Source organism: Rana temporaria, chromosome 3 (genome assembly GCF_905171775.1).
Source record: "Rana temporaria chromosome 3, aRanTem1.1, whole genome shotgun sequence".
NCBI lineage: Eukaryota > Metazoa > Chordata > Amphibia > Anura > Ranidae > Rana > Rana temporaria.
This window is the reverse complement of record NC_053491.1, coordinates 82,516,858-82,537,628: the sequence shown is the minus strand read 5'-3', so window position 1 is coordinate 82,537,628 and position 20,771 is coordinate 82,516,858. Positions and strand designations below refer to the sequence as shown.

Here is a 20,771-nt window from a genome sequence, read left to right as displayed (position 1 = left end):
TTCAGAATGAAATCCTACAAGGACTTCTTAAAGAACCATATGCAACTAAAATGACATCAATTGGTTTTGTAATACAGTAGTAAATGTTTCTTTTGTGAATTCTTCATTTACACAATTATTCAACCCCTTAAAGACTACCACTCTGAAGAACAGAGGTTCATTGAAGTGTATTCAATCAGGTATTGAAAACACCTGTGGATGTCAGGGAGCAGCAATAAAGCCTAATAAGCACCAATTAGGCAGCTTTAAAATGACTGTGATACTCAGCTCCTTCGAGACATTTACTGGTGTGGTTACAAACATGGTGAAGTCAAGAGAATGGTCCGGGAAGACAAGAGAAGAGGTGATTACTCTTCACAGGAAGGGCAATGGCTATAAGAAGATTGCAAAGATGTTAAACATACCAAGAGACACCATAGGAAGCATCATTCGCAAATTCAAGGCAAAGGGCACTGTTGAAACGCTACCTGGTCGTGGCAGAAAGAAGATGCTGACTTCGACTGCTGAGCGCTACCTGAAGCGTAGAGTGGAGAAAAGTCCCCGTGTGACTGCTGAGGAACTGAGAAAAGATTTGTCAGATGTGGGTACTGAAGTTTCTGCTCAGACAATACGGCGCACAATGCGTAATGAAGGCCTCCATGCCAGAACTCCCAGGCGCACCCCCTTGCTGTCTCCAAAGAATAAGAAGAGTCGACTGCAGTATGCCAAAAGTCATGTGGGCAAACCACAGAAGTTTTGGGATTGTGTTCTGTGGACTGATGAAACTGTTTGGGCCCATGGATCAACGCTATGTTTGGAGGAGGAAGAACAAGGCCTATGATGAAAAGAACACCTTGCCTACTGTGAAGCATGGCGGGTGGTCAATCATGCTTTGGGGCTATTTTGCTTCTGCAGGTACAGGGAAGCTTCAGCGTGTGCAAGGTACCATGAATTCTCTTCAGTACCAGGAGATATTGGATGACAATGTGATGCAGTCCATCACAAACCTGAGGCTTGGGAGACGTTGGACCTTTCAACAGGACAATGATCCCAAGCATACCTCCAAGTCCACTTGAGCATGGTTGCAGATTAAAGGCTGGAACATTTTGGAGTGGCCATCGCAGTCACCAGACTTAAATCCGATTGAGAACCTCTGGTGGGACTTAAAGAAAGCAGTTGCAGTGCGCAAGTCTAAGAATGTGACTGAACTGGAGGTTTTTGCCCATGACGAATGGGCGAAGATACCCGTAGATCGCTGCAAGACACTTGTGTCAAGCTATGCTTCACGTTTAAAAGCTGTTATAACTGTAAAAGGATATTGTACTAAGTACTAAGATTTAATGTCACTTGGGGGTTGAATAAAACTGATAATGATGTGAGCACAGAAAAGACATTTGTGGTTATTTCATTATAAATGTTATGTTATATTTGTCTGACCTACACGTGCCTCTTTGATTTAATTGTAAGCAGGATGACAGGATGATCAAAATCAATGTCAAACTGGCCAAAACAATCAATTTCAGTGGGGGTTGAATAATTTTGAATACAACTGTAGTAGTGTGTTAACGCCACAGCCTTTCATAAAGTCAACTGAGTTCAGATGAGCATTGTTGGCATTTGTAGGATCTTCTGTTGGCTCAAAAGTTTATCTCCTTTCACAGATGCGTGGATTCCAATCAATAAGTTAGGCTTTTCTGTTTTTAGAATTGTATTGATTGATGGTCCATCACTCATTTATATTTCATAGAAGTTAGTAACACTAGAATAGGAAACATGGTATTAATCAATTACTACTGTAGGAGGCAAGAAATTGAGGGAACAATTAAATGGGAAAAGTTTGTTTCCGCTCATAATGATTTGGATTAATTTGTCAGATGGTTTTAGGAAATCCCATTTATGATAGACTGGTCACTTTTTTCCAGCCTGATATAAAAGTATTGGAAAAAATCTGGAACTTCGGACGCCTGGCACTTGAAGCCACCCTGTCGTCAACTAATAAATATTTAAAAAGAAAACATTATCACGTGAAAAGTAATGTAAACGGTCTCGGCCTTGAATTCTTTCTGAGCCCCATCACTGATGCATTTTGCTCCGCCCCACGAGCTGATGTTTTCGGGGTGAAACGCGTCATTCAGGGCTCAGGAGGAGCTCAAGGCACCCTTATATTTCTGTGAGACACCAGATCTACCAGAGCACCTTGAGCAGTGGTATTGGGTATAGTAGTTTTAAATTCAGTAAAACCTTGGTTTGAGAGCGTTTTGCAAGACAAGCAACATGTTTTAATACATTTTGCCTTGATATACAAGCGATGTCTTGATATAAGAGTAGCGTCATGTCACAACTGAGTATAAAAAAGAAGAGAGGAGCCTCTAAGTGTAGCAATATGGTTACATTTAATGAAGGTACAACATTTAGCAACTTATTGCTACACTTAGAGGTGCCTCTCTTCTCTTTTATACCCTGTAAAAAAATGCTTTGATATACAAGTGCTTTGGATTCCAAGCATGTTTCTGGAACAAATTATGCTCGCAATCCAAGGTTTTACTGTACTTACTTGCAGTGTTTTTCCTTACCATAAATACTTTTTATTTAGAAATTTTTACTGCTCTAGGAGAGTAAATTCCCTTGGACAACCCCCTCCCTCCTTGCACATCATAGCCGCCTCCTTTTTTGGAAGTATCTAGTTATGACATAACCCTTATTATAACTTCCGGGGGAGGTGTAAAGGGAAAATGTCATGACAGCCTGATGTCTGCTGAGATTGCTGGTGGCACAAGCAGTAGTCATAGGGATTTTATATGATTAAGCAAGGGAAACTTAAGTTAAAGCGGAGTTCCACACAGAAATGGAACTTCCACTTTTTGGAACACCCCCCCCCCCCTCCGGCCACACACCTATGCAGGTTGCAGTTTGTATATTCCAGGTTAATTTCACGTTTTTAAATACACGGTTTTGATCCATTGAAGTGCATGGAAACCAAAAACCAGAAAAAAGTCCCTGGCCCTTTCCATAAAATGCACAGATGTGAACGTGACCCATAGGAAACCATGTTAAATGGATGGTAGTGTGTTTCTGCAAAGCTAAAACACACTAAAAAATGCATAGTTGTGAACCAGGCCTAAATGTGGAGAATTTTCCAGCTAATTGTGGCAATTCTACTTAAGGCCTGGTTCACGCCTATGCATTTTTTAGTGCATTTTCAGTTTTGCAGAAACACACTGCAGTGGAACCTTGGATTATGAGCATAATTCGTTCCAGGAGAATGCTTGTAATCCAAAGCACTCGCATATCAAAGCCAGTTTTCCCATAGAAGTCAATGCAAATGAAGATAATTCATGCAATTCCGTATGCGACCAGAGGTGGGGCGCCAGAGAAACTCAGAAATACTCGGAGACCGCTCGGGTGCACTTGGAAACCCTCGGAAAGGCTCCCAAGGACTTGACAATTACAGAGCAGGGGGCACACGGGCAGGGTGAACACAGGAGAACCTCCATGTACGTACTCCTGGCATTTTAAGCTTGCACTGTAGCGTGGGTGTGAAGTGGTTAAGTATAGGCGAGTAAAGGTGTGAAAGTCTATAGACAAGTTAAATTCTTCATTGCCAGTATTGGGGCACCATTCCTCCCACTGACACCAATGATAGGGCGCCATTCCTCCCACAAACACCAATTATGGGGCAATATTCCTCCCATTGATACCAATGATGGAGCACCATTCCTCCCACTGACACCAATAATAGGGAAACCATTCCTCCCACTGACACCAATAATAGGGAAACCATTCCTCCCACTGACACCAATAATAGGGAAACCATTCCTCCCACTGACACCAATAATAGGGAAACCATTCCTCCCATTGATACCAATGATGGAGCACCATTCCTCCCACTGACACCAATAATAGGGAAACCATTCCTCCCACTGACACCAATAATAGGGAAACCATTCCTCCCATTGATACCAATGATGGGCCACCATTCCTTCCACCAACACAAATGATGGGGCACCATTCCCCCCGCAGACACCATTCCCCCCGCAGACACAAATGATGGAGCACTATTTTTACCAGGGCTGTGGAGTCGGAGTCGAGGAGTCGGAGTCGGGGGAAATTTTGGGTACCTGGAGTCGGAGTCGGAGTCGGCAAACAATGCACCGACTCCGACTCCTACTAAATTTAGATTGGAATTAAAAAAAAAAAAAAGCAAGTTTAAATGTCCCAATTCACAAAAAGTTATAATTAATGACTTCTCTACTGTAAGAATAAAGACCAATGCATGCAGTGCCTCACGTAACCGCAAAACGAACACGTTAAGTGACCGTGAAGAAGCATGCTTTTCATGTGCTTCACTATATGGCACGCAACGCACAATTAGGAGCTGCAATACTTATACTTTCCATAGTGTTGTGTTCTGCTTTTACAGGGAACGCATGTTAGAGAACCAGTAAGTGTCCAAATAAAAAAATTCCAACAGGAGTTTTATAAAGCACTAAAAGAAGTTGAAAAGTATGATCGCTCATCAAAACGTACTGTTGAAGAAGCCATCCTTGTTTATCCAGAGATCGTTAGTGATGTGGCCAGAATAGTTACTGCAATGCCACCCACCCAAGTCAGTGTCGAAAGATTATTTTCAGCCCTAAAAATAATAAAGTCTGACTTAAGAGCCTCTATGAAAGAGGATCTGGCAGAGGCAATTCTCTTCCTTAGAACTCTACATTGAATTGATTTGCATTTGCTAAGCCTAGAACTACATTTCAAGAATAATATAAACCATTTCTAGGTTTTGCAGATTTTGTTTTTGGTTCATTATAGATAAGCTTTGTTTTTGTTGTAAAACAACCAAATAATGTGGTTTGTATTTTTGAACTGGTAAAGATCCTGTTCCTGATGTTTATGCCTGCTGCTACTATCCAGCCACTTGATTGTTTTCATTGTGTTTGTCTTTTGCTTAAACTGTGCAATACAGTAGACTGTTGGCTTCCCAGCCAGTAGTCCTGTGGTAGGTTGCGTTTCTTTCCCTCAAGGAATGTATAAAATACATTTGCATATTAATACAGAGGAGTCGGAGTCGGGGAGTCGGAGTCGGAAGTACATAAAACTGAGGAGTCGGAGTTGGAGTCGGAGTCGGAACATTTATCTACCGATTCCACAGCCCTGATTTTTACCTTGAATACCAACAATATACCTCCCACTAGAATCAATGAGAGCATTGTTTACTTCCACTGACCCCGGGCATGTTCTACTCCCACTGGACACTGCCCAGCCCCCTAAAGTCTGAAAGACAGTAACCTGGCCCTTCAAAAAAATTTGGAGACCCTTGCTTTAGTAAACTCTTAATTTTTGATAGAGACTAGCATGCAAAACAAAACAGACGATAATTCATCCGATAAACTAATGTGTACCAGGCGTCAGTTGTCTACACCTAACCCACTTACCTAGTCACCCAAGGTTTACCCCTATTTTACAGTATATTATTTCCTAAAATCAGATACCTGTGTGTGTGTGTTGTGCGGTGAAATCATACAGCACCAAGGTCCCAGCACTAGAAACAACTTCACTGCAGTGAGCACATAATCATCTACTAATTGCATCAACATAATATTAGTTCAGAATTATTTAATGGCTATCAATAAATGGGAAAGAAATGCATGAGATGAATGACTGATTGCATTTCTACTCTCCATTTTCTGTTAATTTCCCTTAAGCCCCATACACACTATCAGTTTTCCTGCTGGTTTTCTCTTCAGGTTTACCAAAACCATGTAGTACAAGGACCTGCCTGATTGCATTCAAATTGAAACGCTTAAGGTTTGACCTCATATTAGATGGTTTTGGTAAACCTGAAGAGAAAACCAGCAGGAAAACTGATAGTGTGTATGGGGCTTTAGATATTGTGAAACAAAATGGGTGTCTCAGCAAGGCCTGATTTGACCTTCTTGTCAATGGAAAAAGAGACCTGCGGGGAAGACATCACTACTGGGAGTTTTTCATTTAGCTTTGTCCGCTCGTGGGATTTCATTACTTATTTAAGTAGTACAGGGAATTCCTTGGCATTTAGTTTGTTTTAAGTTTATCCACACCATTTGCCTTGTGGTTGCCTACAATATTCTCCCCTTATGCCGCGTACACACAACCGTTTTTAATAATGAGAAAAATGCAATTTTTTTAATTGGTTGTGAAAAATGGTCGTGTGTATGCTCCAGAGCATTTTTCTCGATGAGAAAAATGCCCGATTTTTTTTTTTTAGAACCTGCTCTATTTTTTCTTGTCATTTCTCACATCGTGAAAAACGCTCGCATGTACACTTTAACGAGGGGGGAAAAAACGCGCATGGTCAGAAGCAAGTTATGAGACGGGGAAATTAGCAAAAGCACCCCAAAGGGTGGCGCCATTCGAATATAGTGCCGTTGTACGTGTTGTACGTCAAAGCGCTTTGCTCAAGCATTTTTTTTCACGAACGTGTGTATGCAAGGCAGGCTTGAGAGGAATCACGTCAAGAAAAACTTTGTTTTTTTGCATGACATGAATAACGGTCATGTGTACGCGGCATTAGTTTCATTCGTGTTTATCTTTAATTTAGACTGCCTGGATAAATTATTGGAATGTGTTTAAAACTAGTTATTTGTGAACCATTATCAGACATTTAGGGAACATGCCTAATCTTCAGTTCTACAGAACGCACTTTACTCTGAATGTACCCTCCAAAATAAAATTATTAAAAAGAAAATTGGAGACAAGGCAGCCCCCATTTGAATGTGCTGCCTAATGCACCTTACCGCAACAGAAAGGTCCCAGTACTTTTTTTTGCACCACTGTGGTGTGCCCTGCAATGCATGTCAAGGTGTGCTGGGATACCATTTAAAATGCCCCAATGCACGCATTGCAGCACAATGGTGTGATCGGGTACTAAAGTAATTTTCAGCCAGATTCAGGCCTATACATTTTCCCCCCCAATGAAGTGTCTGTTAAAATCAATGTGGATGTGAACAACTGTCATAACAAACACCAGCGTATGCTGAAGTACATATTGGTGCATTTATGTGAGTGATGATGCATTGAAATGCATTTTAATGCAGTTCTATTGATTTCAGTAAAAAAATGCATCAAATAAAATGCTTTGATACCTGAAACTGAAACCGATACCTTTGCGGTCTGCATTGAGTCTATACAAAATGAATGGGCTCAAATCGCACTGCAAAGAATCACATGTGATTTAATAAGGAATGTGGTGTGATTCCTGTCTGAATCACATGCGATTTCCCCCACTGCTCCTGTGTGAACCCAAGCTTTTCATAGTGACTTCAGCCTGGGTTCACAATATCTGGCAAATGTTGAACTGTTTTAACCCAATAGGTTCCTATGCAGATATTTAATGTTCCGGATGTAGTAATGTCCTACTTTTTTTATAGGCAGCGTACACTTTCATTTGTAAATGCATCTGTGTGTATAACCATTCATTGATTCCTATAGTGATGTATTTAAATTCATACAAAGCTATATGTTGTATGCATCTAAATGCTACATTGTGGATGCTCGTAGACAGCTCCATCCCACACACATACCTATTACCGTATTTTCCGGCGTATAAGACGACTGGGAGCGTATAAGACAACCCCTAATTTTCCAGGAAAAATGTTGGTTTTGGGATATACTCACTGTATAAGACTACCCCCTTCTTACAAGTCTTTCTGGAAGCTGAGGGGTAGCCAGAACCGCTGACAGAAACAGGCTTTTTCAAATCTCACTGTGCATTACATTACATTCCTCACTGTGCCATTACATTACATGCCCCCACTGTGCCATCACTTGCCCCCACTGTGCCATCACTTGCCCCTCACTGTGCCATCACTTGCCCCTCACTGTACCATCACTTGCCCCTCACTGTACCATCACTTGCCCCTCACTGTGCCTGAACTTGCCCCCTCACTGTGCCTGAACTTGCCCCCTCTCTGTGCCTGAACTTGCCCCCTCTCTGTGCCATCACTTGCCCCTCTCTGTGCCTGAGCTTGCCCCCACTGTGCCTGAACTTGCCCCCCAGTGCAATCACTGCAAACAGTGCCATCACTCACTTTTTTTCTGAATAGACAGGCGGTGCGGTGACAGTCTCCGTGGTGCGAGCATCAATGATTTAAAAGACGCGCCTTCTCCTCAGACTGTCCTGTGTTAGGCGGAACACAAAATTTCCCAGCAGCGCCTCTGTTCTGTGTTCCGCCTATCACGGACGTCTTCTCATCTCGTCCGAGGATGAGAAGGCATCTGTGATAGGAGGAACACAGAACAGAGGCACTGCTGGGAAGATTTGTGTTCCACCTATCACAGAACACTCTGAGGAGAAGGAGCGTCTTTTAAATCATTGACGCTCGCAGCACGGAGACCGTACCCGGCGTATAAGACGACTCCCGACTTTGGATGCATTTTTTTGCATCCAGAAAGTCGTCTTATACGCCGGAAAATACGGTAAACAAAAAATAAATTTTTCAGAGCTATGTAGGACACTTTTCTTATGGTCAGCTTTTCTTTGTTCTCTAGCACAGCCTTTCTCAACCTTTTTACCTCAGAGGAACCCTTGAAAAAAATGTAAATGCCTTGAGAAATCCCTGCTAAAACTAATTTTGTTGGTGGTCAGTGGGGGGGGGGACACCTTACATTGGAGGTCAGTGGGAAGAATGCCCCCCTTAGACAGCTAGAAAGATAGAAAGATCATTGGGGTCACACTGCTGGCTTTGCCATGAGGCGTTAGCTCTGGAACTATGTAGGCACCATAAGATGGGAGGTCAATTAGCCACAACTCAAGGAACCTGAGAGGAACCAAGGTCTAGAGGAACCTCGGCCCTGGTTGAAAATGGCTGCTCTAGCATGCATGGTCCATGTTGGGTTACCTGGCAAGACTCTATGGGGTTGATTCACTAAAGGCGAATAGATTGTCCACTTTGCAAGAACAGTTGCACTCTGCAAGATCATTTGTTCCAGAGCTTAGTAAATGAGGGGAAACTCTGCTGACGTCCATCATATAATCATGTGCAAACAAAAGGTGTGTTTTTTAAAAAAAAATGTATTTTGTTGCATGTGTTTAGGTAATCTTTACCAAGGGAAGCTTTACCTTATTTAGTAACCTCGGGCGCCATTGCCCTTGCTGAGTGCAACTGCAATTGCAAAGTGTACAATCTATTTGCCTTTAGCAAATCAACCTAATATGTTAATACATTACATAGGAATTCTATAGAATGCCTGATTTTGCACATTATCTGTAACATATATATATATATATATATATTACTTTTTGGGCCAAATTACTGTTATACAGTAAATGAACTGAGTTCTTGGTTTCTTCATGCAGCTGTAATAGTTTCTTTAGTTGTTTCTTATATTTATATCCATATCTTTTCTACTTTCTTCAGTTCCAGAAGCCGATCATTGATTTCTTCAGTTTTAGAAGCCATCACTCTTTGTTGTTTATGTTCTGAATTCCCATACAGGTCTGTCTTGCAGTCATCTGCTATTTTCAATTCTGGGTGCGAGTGTGGCTGTTCTATTTTTACTTTTCACACATTCTTAGTGAATGTGTAATTCAGTGCATTACCGCAGCAGCAGCTTCTCGCTCACTTCTATTTGTTTTTATACGCTTTGCAGGGCAGACAGCCTTCAAAACAATAGTTGGACGGGTGTCAATCCAGGTTCCCCTACAAGTGTAATCAGCCACGATGTCTGGAAACAGCTAACCTGACAAAGACAACCAAAAGTGAGTGCTCCCGTGGAAGACTGCCTTCCCTTCACTGTGTTTTCTTGTAAGCATCTTATGTGCTGAATTAGCTGCGCTCAGCTTCATATCCCATCCCCTGTGAATTGGCTGCTGCGCTAATTCCATTCATTTCACTATAACTGAATTTTCACCTTCGTGATGAGTAACTCCACCTGCAGGTTCATTTAATCCTGGAGAGGGACCCCCATACCCTTTTTCTGACAATTTTCTTGCCAGAAAATTTGTTAGAACCATCAAACATCATCAATATCTTTTTTTTAAAGCAGAGAATAAAATAGTGAGTTTTGCAATTTTGTGACACGGTTTTGCAATAATGTTACACAGTATTTGCGCAGCGGTTTTATAAACGCAATACACAATACATAACCCAGTTTTTTGGAAAAATATAAAAGATGATGTTACACCAAGTAAATAGATACCACACATGTCACACTTTATGATTGCGCACGCCCGTGCAATGGCAACAAACAACGTAATTTTTACTAGCCATAGATGACATTTTAAAAGCCTTTACAGGTTACCACTTTAGATTTACACAGGAGATCTCGTGCTGGAATTACTGCCCAAGAGCTGACGTTCACGGTGATACCTCACATGTGTGGGATAGGGCCACTTTAAAATTGTTTTTTTTTTAATGATTTATTTATTTATCTTTACACTGTCACAGGAGCGAAGCAGCAGACAGAAATGACACCTAGTGCTCTTAATTGAGACAAGTACACATTACAGAAGGATAAACTTTGTTCATAGATAGGGGAAGGGGAGCTTTTGGGACTTTAAATGAGATGCGAAAAATATTTCCATAATAACCAGGCTCAAGGTTACCAACCAAAAAAAGCAACAAACCAAATTAACCTGTCTAACTGTATGCAAAAAACAGAGGTTTGGTTGCACACATTTTCAAATACTTGTGTAAGCTGCAGGCCCCGTCAAGGCACTCTGTGTACTGCAGTCCTAACTATGGCCTTTTTAAAGTCTCCTCTGTAGGAGCACAGGTGTGCTAATCAATAGATAAGGGGCAGGTGACTGGGGGTAACCAAGTCCTCCTTAAAGGGGCAGGAGCACACCAAACACCCAGCGCATAGAAGCAAAGGTGCTGGTGTGCTACCTGACCATGCCCCTACCTATGGCTGGTTTAACAATAAAGAGCGCTGGAAAAAAAATGCATGTGTATATACGAAGATATCACAGAAGAATTGAAGGAGTGGAAATATTCATGCCTTCCAAACCAAAACACCACCGAAATAAATGAATGCGGACCACATCAACCTGGGTCAGCTAGTCAATCAATGACAATACACAATTTATCAATGGTAAATCTGTGAAGGTAGTTTATTCCACTCCTGAAACGCATCTCCATCCCTAGATAAAAAAAATTATTTTTATTTTTTATTTTTTTAAGCTTTGTTTATATTTCATGTCTGAGGTTTACAACCACCTTTTTTTATACCTATTATATGAAAATATAGATACAAGATAGATAGATGAGATATTCCCAGATGACCAGAGTTACTAAGGAATCATTTTTAAAAATGACAGATATGAGTTATAGAAGACTGGCAAGAATGAAAAGTCTGCTATAGAATAATAGTAATCTTTAATTTTAGGGCCTATTTACACCAGAGCGTGGTGCAGAAAATCGGCGTTTTGTAAGCGTTTTCTGCACCACGTTCGAAACAAACTGGGGGTGTGATCTGCTGCGGGTGTCAATGTATTCCTACCGACAACCCAAAGCAGAAGACAAACGCAGTGCGTTTTCCAGCACCAGATTGTATGGTACCATTTGGTCCGTTTGCAGTACATTTTAAAAAGTAGTGCAATCGCTACTTTGGGTGCAGGCCAATGCATTTTGGGCACATTCAAATGGGTGGGTTGTGGTTTACACGGAAATCGCACAGTAGCTCCAGGAATCTGGATTGTCTGTTATTTATTATGTTGGTACCAATATTAAGAAGACCCGCTTAATGTCAAAAACAAATTGCAACAACACATCATGTGCTCTATAGGTGTGTTAATCAGCAGAGCGGTGTGAAATTTGGCAGTACTGTATTATAAAGTAATAACACACAGAGAAGACCTGAGCTAAAGCTCTTTTCATTCACCACTGTTAAAAACAAAAATTGAATATATACAGTACATATAACTTTATATAGACTCCAATATCATCAGGGACCTCCAGACACACAGCTAAATACAAAGTTACATATATGTTTACCTGCCAAACGACTTTTCTAATTATATATTTTCCACAAGCTAAATGTGAGGCTCATGTAGTTACTAGGCATGGGCCGAACGGACCCCTGTTCGGTTCGCACCAGAACTTTCGAACACCACAAAAGTTCGGACCCGATAAACAAACCCCATTAATGTCAATGGGACCCCGAACGTCAAAAACCAAAAGTGCCCATTTTGAAGGCTTATAGTCAAGTAATTGGGGCATACAATGGCTATAGGAGTCAGGGTCCTGCCCTGGGGGATATGTATCAATAAAAAAAAAAAAGTTTGTGAAAATAATTTTTTTTAAATGATCAGTGATTTTTTATTTTAATTTTTTTAAAGTGAAAGCCAAAAAATGAAAAAAATCCTTTCAATATAGTGCCTGGTGGGTCCCCATAGTCTACATGTAAAGTTGCAGATCTGTACCATGTCTAGAATCTGCTGCAGCAATAATAATTGCATTTATAAAGCCCAAAAAAAAAAAAAAAAATCCTGCAAGTTGCCTTTATTTTGCTCAGCAACAGCTGTGGAGCCAGTGGCCCAGATTCAGGTAGATTGGAGCAATATTTGCGTGGGCAAAGAGCAAATATTTTTCTCTGCGCCCACGCAAATATTTCGATTTGCCCAGCGATTCACGGAGCAGTAGCTCCGTAAATTGCGCGGGCGATATGCTAAACAGCCGGGCGTAAGGCTGCCTAATGTAAATGATCCCGCCGGGGGCGGGAATCATTTAAATTAGGCGCGCTCCCGCGCCGAGCGAACAGCGCATGCTCCGTCGGGAAACTTTCCCGACGTGCATTGCGGCAAATGACGTCGCAAGGACGTCATTTGCTTCTAAGTGAACGTGATTGGCGCTGGACGCCATTCACGAATCACTTACGTAAACGACGTGAAATTTAAATTTCACGAGCGAGAAGCGCAGCTATACTTTAGCATAGGTTGCCCCTGCTATAGCAGGAGCAACCTTGCGCTAAAGTCGCCGTACGGAAACTCCGTACCTTGCGTGCGCAGGGCCCGCGCAACTTTTGTGAATCGGTGGTAGTATGCAATTTGCATACTATACGCCGATCACAATGGCCGCGCCCCCTAGCGGCCAACGCAAGAATGCAGCCTGGGATGTGAAGGCATAAGGAGGCTTATGTCTGTCAGATCCTTGGCTGCAGTCGGTGTAACGAGGTTCCTGAATCAGGAGCACTCGTTACACCGGAGCAAGTAAGCACTTGCGCCGCGCAACCTATGGTTGCGCGGGCGCAAGTGCTTCTTGAATCTGGGCCAGTGTGTATGATGAGGCCACAATGTAGTGGACTGGGAACAAGATTAGAGATTTTTTGGATACATTCTGGTATCACTTTGACTTTGGATAGAAGTAACAAGTGCGTAAAAATTGGTCTTTAGGTGTCAGTGGCAGCTTCCCATCGTAACCCTATAGAGATAATCTTGATGAAAGCAAGAATTGGCCTTGCTGTAAAAAATTGCAATGATATGCACCTGTCAAACATTTGTGTGTTAATTGTGCCCATGAATCTTATACCAAAAACCTCCTTCCAGGTGAAATGATTGAAATAATTGAACACCCTCAAAGCTAGGGAGCCTTGAAGTCCTAATAAAAATAAAAAATGTACAACAAAAATGCAATAAAACTATCCCCTATTTTGTAAACTTTTGCGCAAACCAATCAATATATGCTTATAGCATTATATATATATATATATATTTTTTTTTTACCAAAAATATGTAGAGGAATACATATCAGCCTAAACAGAGAAAGAAATTCGTTATTTTTTATATATTTTTTGGGGATATTTATTATAGCAAAAAGTAAAGAATATAGCTTTTTCTTCAAAATTGTTTATAGCGCAAAAAATAAAACCCGTAGAGGTGATCAAATACCACCATGTTCGGTCGTCTGTACGACTCACCGGACATGTCCGCTCGGCCGAAAGCCCTCGCATGCGTGGAAGCATTGACCTTCCAGGGTCACGCACGTCGCCACGTCATCGTCGCAGCGCGGCTACGTCACCGCGTATCCTGTCCGCGCGGATTTCTGTTTGATGGTGTGTACAACCATCAGACAGAAATCTCCGAGCGGACATGTCCGATGAAAACGGTCCGCGGACCATTTTCATCGGACATGTCCCCTAGTGTGTACGAGGCCTCAGAGTCGGTTCACACAGCAGCGGCACAACTTTGGGTCGGAGCGACTTGCGTCGCTCCTATTAGAACGAAATGAACAAAATGATCGTTCTTCTTTATGAATTTTATGCATATAAACAACCTTGCAGCCTATAGATCACTCCTGCTCAGACGTGTTTTGAGAGTGAAAATCGTCCATTAAGCGCTCCCCTTCCATTATTTTGTGCCTGGCCGTACAATGTACATATTGTATATTTTTTCTATTTATTATGCATTAGGGTGTCCTCTGCATGAAATCTGAGGCAGCCAAAGTCTCCCAGGAGAAGGAGGCTGCTTTAACCTGCTTTCCGGTAAACTCCTCATCTATTGCTTTAACCCATACAGGCGCAGGCCTAATGGCTAAATGTGCCACTTAAATGAACATCAATTGGAGATTTCTTTTACCGGCACAGCAAATGCAATAATGTAAGGTAATAAAAAATACATTTGTGAAAATGCTTTGCAGAGGAGAAAAGTTTGGATAGAAAATATGTCTTTGTCTTGTGATCTATTATAGTTGGATAACAGATCATGAAGGATCTTATCCATGGTAGTTTTTTATTGTAAACTGGGAATTTTTCAGTCACGGACCATTACTTTTAAAAATTGATGAGAATAAAATTGATGACATACTGTATGTATACTGTATATACTTTGAAGCAGTTTACTGAGGTCATGGCTGCAGCTGACAATCATAACCCTAATATTAAAATTTTTACCTGGCGATTTTGTTTTCTCCTAAAAGCGATCTGAACGGCTGTCTTCCCCATTCTCAATGCTCACCGGTGTTTCTTTGGCTTACCTGTCTCACCCGGGATCCGATCCGGCGGTTCGCGGCTGGCCATAGAGGTGAAGGGAGATCACCTCTATGATCTCGGAGGCTGGAAGTGATGCCATGACATCACTTCCGGTTTTGGGCAGACGTGAACACTGCTTTTTCTTTTTTTTTGGGAAAGCATCAAATCAATGTTTTTTTTTTTTTTTTATCTGATGCCTTTAAAGCGGGAGTTCACCCATAAAACAATTTTTCCCCTTAGATGGATGCTAGATGGATGCTCGTTTTGTCTAGGGGAATCGGCTAGTTGTTTTAAAATATGAGCTGTACTTAACGTTTTCGAGATGCATCTTCTCCGTCGCTTCCGGGTATGGGTCTTCGGCGTTCCTTCTTGATTGACTGTCTTCCGAGAGGCTTCCGACGGTCGCATCCATCGCGTCACTAGTAGCCGAAAGAAGCCGAACGTCGGTGCGGCTCTATACTACGCCTGCGCACCGACGTTCGGCTTCTTTCGGAAAATCGTGACGCGATGGATGCGACCGTCGGAAGCCTCTCGGAAGACTGTCAATCAAAAAAGGAACGCCCAGTCCCGCAGCCCATACCCGGAAGCGGCGGAGAAGATGCATCTCGTAAACAGTAAGTACAGCTCATATTTTAAAACAACTAGCCGATTCCCCTAGACAAAACGAGCATCCATCTAAGGGGAAAAAGTATTATGTACGGGTGAACCCCCGCTTTAAGCCAAAGTTCACACTGAATGCGGGTTTGAAATCGTGCGAGTTCAGCTGAACTCGCAGTTTCAAACTGCCATTTCAGTCAGACTTCGGGGCGATTTGAGAGACATCTGCGTGGGTTCATGCACAGATATCTATTGAAATCATCCATGAAGTTGCCAAAAGTAGTACAGCTACTATTTTTGGGAATTGGTGCGGTGCTGCAAAGTCGGTGTCGCACCGATTCGGACAGTGGCGTTGCAGACATTCATCCAGATACATTATCTTGCTTCTAGCATTCACCCACCCAAAAGAAACCCCCCCCCTCTCGCCTCGTTCTTCCCCTACCGTATCCTCCCCCTCAACTCAAAAGATACCCAACCATCTCCCATGTTGGATCATCTTGAATTTTCATGATCCCAAGCCTCTACCCATCCTTTCCAAATAACATCATATTTATCTCTACTCCCTCTTTGTGTATAAATGAATTCCTCCGTTATTATAGTTTCTTTAATTTGTATTCTCCATTCTTCAACCGTCAGGGTTATTTAGATAAACATTTCTTAGCTATTTGTTTCCGAGCCTGAAACAGGCCTCTTGTCATTGCGATATAGATATTTTTGGAAATATTTAGTTCCTCCGCTATATTTAATAGGCATAGTTTTGGGTTTCTTTCATATTTTAACAAAAAATTTTGCACAGAGCAGCCCAGAGCCTCCTCTTCTCTGGTTCCTCTTCGGTGCTCCTGGCACCTCCCTCCTGCCGAGTGCCCCCACAGCAAGCAGCTTGCTATGGGGGCACCCACGCCGAGCCCCTGCTCTGTGTGTCCATTCAGACACAGAGCTGTGGCCCGCCCCCAGCCCCTCTCTCCTCATTGGCTCACTGACTTTGATTGATTTTCTGACAAAAAGTGTCAGAAAAGACCTGGCCTTAAAGTGGTGAATGGGCTTTGCTGATGATTGGGATTTCTGTACTGGTTGAGATGATGACTGTGTTTTGGAGATCTTTCGGGTACACCTGGTGAATAGGGTCAAACATTCTGGCTGGGTTTACACTATCTGTCCGGTGCGTCCCTGTTCTCCGAATTTATGACTGAATTCAGACCTGAAACTGAGCCAAAGACGCACAGGACCCTTTTTCTGTGCAGACTGCGGCCGCCAGACCTGTGTGAACCGGATGCAGGGAAAGCCACATCCAATTCACATCAGTGTGAGCCCAGCCTCACAGGTTGCTGTGTGTGTGTATATGTGTATGTATGTATATATATACACACTATGTGGTTTCTCGTCATCTAATTTTATTATCCATCTGAAGAAGATGCTGTACTGGGAAATGTTATGCCGCGTACACACGATCGGTCCATCCGATGAGAACGGACCGATGGACCGTTTTCATCGGTTAACCAATGAAGCTGACTGATGGTCCGTCACGCCTACACACCATCGGTTAAGAAAACGATCGTGTCAAAACGCAGTGATGTAAAACACACGATGTGCTGAAAAAAATGAAGTTCAATGCTTCCAAGCATGCGTCGACTTGATTCTGAGCATGCGTGGATTTTTAACCGATGGTTGTGCCTACTAACAATCGTTGTTTTTCCATCGGTTAGGAATCCATCGGTTAAATTTAAAACAAGTTGACTTTTTTTAACTGATGGTTAAATAACCGATGGCGCCCACACACGATCGGTTTGGACCGATGAAAACGGTCCATCAGACCATTCTCATCGGTTTAACTGATCGTGTGTACGCGGCATTAGGGTTTAAAAGTATTGTCTTCGCATATGCCGGATTTCCATGTACTGTTGATTTGCTATTTACTGAGAACAGACCTTCCTCCTTCAAGCTGCTGTGTGTTGCAAAATTCTTCTGGTGCTATAGTTTATAGTGACACCTAGTAACTCTTGTTTCAGTGTTGTCATACTGTTAAAGCGGTATTAAACCCAAAACCAAAAATGTAATATATTGCAGCTTACCAATCATTGGATGTGGTGGTTGCATTTGTTTTATTTTTTAGGCTTTTCCCCCTCTGTTTTAATCTGGTGATCTGGCCAGTAACACATCCCGGGTATTAACCACTTACAGACCGGAAGATTTGGCTGCTTAATGCCCAGGCCATTTTTTGCGATACGATAATCCGTCGCTTTAACTGACAATTACGCGATCTTGCAACACTGTACCCAAACAAAATTAACATACTTTTTTTGACAAAAATAGAGCTTTCTTTTGGTGGTATTTGATCACCTGTGCGATTTTTATTTTTTGCACTATAAACATATAAGCGAACAAAATTTTTGAAAAAAAAAAACTATATTTTTTACTTTTTGCTATAAAAAAATTCTTCAAAATGTTTTTAAAAAGCAAATTTCTTCCTCAGTTCAGGTCAATATGTATTCTTCTACATATTTTTGGTAAAAAATCGCAATAAGCGTATATTTATTGGTTTGCGCAAAAGTTATAGCGTTTTGGGCAGCACAGCGGTGCAGTGAGTAGCACTTTCGCCTAGCAGCAAAAGGTTCGCTGGTTCGAATCCCAACCACGACACCATCTGCCTGGAGTTTGCATGTTCTCCCTGTGTCTGCGTGGGTTTCCTCCGGGTACTCCGGTTTCCTCCCACACTCCAAAGACATGCTGGTAGGTAAATTGGATCTCGTCCAAATTGGCCCAGTATATATGTATATATGTGTGTATGACTGTGTGTCCCATGCGTGTCACGATCCTACGGGGTAAAAATGACCGCACCAGCCAAGCAGATACTGACTGGAAAAAGCGTCCAGAGTCGATTCAGTTTGCATGCGTTGCGCTATACAAGTCATTCATTCATTCATTATAAACTATGGTAAAGATTTCGATTCAACCCCCCCTCTTGATCTCTATGCAGATTTTCCGATTCATTCATGTAACAAGTGTAGAGAGTTCTCTGCTCACTCAGCTGTCAAAAGAAAAAAAAACAGGCAGCCTGCCACGTTTTTCACAACATTGTCCATGCTGGTAGATAACTAGAAACATTGTAACTTTTCGTTCTTAGATCAAAGGAATGAACTTCGGTCTGTAAATGAGGGAAGTTTAACCACTTAAAGACTAAGGGGCAGATCAACATAGAAATAGATGGGCGCAGCATATGTGAAATACGCTACGCCACTGTAACTTACTTTTGGCCGGTTCGGATCCCCAAAGAATTTGCGCCGTAAGTTACGGCGGCGTAGTCTATCTCTGGCGGCGGAATTCAAATCGGCGATTAGGGGCGTGTTTCATTTAAATGAAGCGTGTCCCCGCGCCGAATGAACTGCGCATGCTCCGTTTCTAAATTTCCCGTCGTGCATTGCGCTAAATGACGTCGCAACAACGTCATTTTTTTTAACATAGACGTGAATTACGTCCATCCCGATTCACGGACGACTTACGCAAAAAAAAAAAAATAATTCAAATTAATCGCGGGAACGACGGCCATACTTAACATGGCAAGTCTAACTATACGCGACGAAATACCAGCTTTAACTATACGCCGGAAAAAGCCGACTAGAGACGACGTAAAGGAATGCGCCGGGCGCTCGTACGTTCGTGGATCGTCGGAAATAGCTAACTTGCATACCCGACGCGGAAAATGACGTGAACGCCACCCAGCGGACGCCGAAGTATTGCATCTTAGATCCGAAGGCGTACGAAGACGTACACCTGTCGGATCTAACCCAGAAGCCGTCGTATCTTGTTGAGGATTCAAAACAACGATACGACGCGGGAAATTTGAAAGTACACCGGCATATCAGTAGATACACCGGCGTACTCGCTCCTTGGATCTGCCCCTAAACCTTTTTCTGACACTTGTTTCTTACAAAGTTAAAATCAATATTTTTTGCTAAAAAATTACTTGGAACCCCAAAACATTATATATATGCACTGCTCAAAAAAATTAAAGCAACACTTTGAAAACATATCAGATCTCAATGGGCAAAAATCTCATGCTGGATATCTACTGATATGGATATCCAGCATGAGATTTTTGCCCATTGAGATTTGATATGTTTTCAAAGTGTTGCTTTAATTTTTTTGAGCAGTGCATATATATAATGTTTTGGGGTTCCAAGTAATTTTTTAGCAAAAAATACTGATTTTAACTTTGTAAGAAACAAGTGTCAGAAAAAGGTTTAGGGGCAGATCCACGGAGCGAGTACGCCGGTGTATCTACTGATATGCCGGTGTACTTTCAAATTTCCCGCGTCGTATCGTTGTTTTGAATCCTCAACTTACCCTGGACTGGGTAATGTGTTAGGAATGAAAGGATGGCACATCATTTGATGAAAATTATCCACCTACAGAGGGGCTCAATTCAAAGACACCTCGAAAATCAAAGTGAAAAAATTATGCAGCAGGCTGGTCCATTTTGCTGAAATTTCATTACAACAACTCCAAATGGTCCTCAGTAGTTTGTATGGCCCCCAAGTGCTTGTATGCATGCCTGACAACATCAGGGCATGCTCCCTAAAGAGACGACGTATGGTGTCCTGGGGTATTTCCTCCCAGATCTGGACCAGAGCATCACTGGGCTCCTGAACAGACTGAGGTGCAACCTGGCGGCACCGGATGGACTGAAACATAATGTCCCAGAGGTGTTCTTTTGAATTTAGGTCAGGTAAGCGTGGGGGCCATTCAATGGTATCAATTTTTTCATCCTCCAGGAACTGGCTGCATGCTCTTGCCACATGAGGCCGGGCATTGTCATGCACCAGGAGGAACCCAGGACCAACTGCACCAGCGTAGGGTATGAAATAGGTCCAAGGATTTCATCCCGATACCTAATGGCAGTCAGGGTGCCAGTAGAGTTCTGTGCGTCCCTCCATGGATATGCCTCCCCAGACCATCACTGACCCACCACCAAACCGGTCATGCTAAATGATGTTGCAGGCAGCATAAAGTTCTCTGCGGCTTCTCCAGACCCTTTCAGGTCTGTCACATATGCTCAGGGTGAACCTGCTCTCATCCGTGAAAAGTATGGGGCACCAGTGGTGGACCTGCCAATTCTGGTGTTCAATGGAAAATGCCAATCGAGCTCCACAGTGAGCACAGAGCACACTAGAGGTCGTTGGGCCCTCAGGCCACCCCCATGAAGTCTGTTTCTGATTGTTTGGTCAGAGACATTCACACCAGTGGCCTGCTGGAGG

General features: G+C 42.4%; 1 protein-coding gene across 1 annotated transcript in view; it reads left to right on the top strand.

Moving 5' to 3' along the window:
- Positions 1–9,557: 9,557 nt before the first annotated feature.
- OTUD7A (OTU deubiquitinase 7A) overlaps positions 9,558–20,771 on the top strand; it is a 220,696-nt gene continuing 209,482 nt past the window's right edge. The window contains exon 1 of the mRNA XM_040342822.1: positions 9,558–9,715. The gene's annotated coding sequence lies outside the window, so the exon portion shown is untranslated. The remainder of the gene's footprint in view (positions 9,716–20,771) is intronic.